The sequence below is a fragment of the Amphimedon queenslandica genome, unplaced genomic scaffold (assembly GCF_000090795.2).
Source record: "Amphimedon queenslandica unplaced genomic scaffold, v1.1 AMPQUscaffold_10292, whole genome shotgun sequence".
NCBI lineage: Eukaryota > Metazoa > Porifera > Demospongiae > Haplosclerida > Niphatidae > Amphimedon > Amphimedon queenslandica.
In genome coordinates this window covers 4,864-6,240 of record NW_003549437.1, presented here as the reverse complement: position 1 = coordinate 6,240, position 1,377 = coordinate 4,864, and positions in this window count along the sequence as shown.

Below are 1,377 nucleotides of genomic sequence, written 5' to 3'. Positions count from 1 at the left end.
AGCTATAAGGTATTATATATATATACATATAATATATAGTATTAAAGCATAATTTTCTAATGACATGTTATATGTGGTACGTGGACAATTTGATCTTATAGTAATACTTACTTCATCCTAAAAAAACAATTAAAATAATGATGATGATTATCATGTGATGATGATCTAGCGCACCGTAAGCCGAATCTTTTTTTCAGCTTGTTCCGAGGCTTGTTCAGCCATTCATTTGTTCTGCGGTTATCTACTAGTCAGTAGAGGTGGGCGATACGATACCAAAGTACTCATATATCCGATACCAGGCCTCCGATACCAAATCCTGGTATCGATATCGATCGATCGAGTAGTGGGTAACCACGCCCCACCACACCTATTTTATTACGTCATAACTATGACCACACCCCTTAATAATTGGGGCGAGCATGAGCGAGACCCACACTATAGTCTGTTCACGTTGACTTCTAACTCATTACTTTATGCAGACTTGGCTTCAAACATGGTCAAGGTGTTAAGTAGATGTTAAGTGAGTATGAAGTAGTTATGAATTTCATTATTAATTAGCATGCATTATAAAACATTGGATTAAAACACTATTATTATACATAAAAATCAGACTCATCCAGAGCGGCCAAGTCATCATCAGAGTCAGGGTCTGATGGTAGTACTTCATCATCACTACTATCATATTAATCATCGGATTCATCACCAATAGAGGATATGCGTGCTAAGTATATTCATTGCAAAATAATTATATTCATTGCATACCGTAATAACTTTCAAGAAAAAAAATTAGTTCGTTGGACGTCAACTTTCCATTGGCACCAATGGAGAAATGATAGAAAAAGGCTTGGTACCAGGAAACCGCTCTGTATTTCTTGATAGCAATCTTTCAGGTGACTACTAGACCCCATTAGATCCTCAGGATGCTTTCTAAGCTTCCGAAAAAGGCCTCAAGAAGGTAGCAAGGCAAGAAAATGTGTTTTCCCCCATTGAACTCTTAATAAACTTGACGTCCAACATGGCGGCCAATTTACTGTGTGGGTTGGATATACGGTACTAAAAAGCTATGAATATACTTAGCACGCATATCCTCTATTAAACAACATAGAATCATGGATGACAAATTCCCGAATTCCGTCCAGTTCCCAGTAGTGATCCTCAAAATTATCTTGAACATGTTTTACCAAGTTCTTCTATTTATCAGGAGTAGCTAAATCAAACACTTCCTGCCCTGGCTATTCAATCTAATTCCTTGCTTTCTCTTCTTCTCACTTTGGACGCCATTTTAAACAATTTATTCTAACTTCCGGTCACACCTCCTGTTGTGATTATAATGGTAGGCAGTGGCTTCTAAGTGGCGGCAGTGCTTAGATCTCGCAG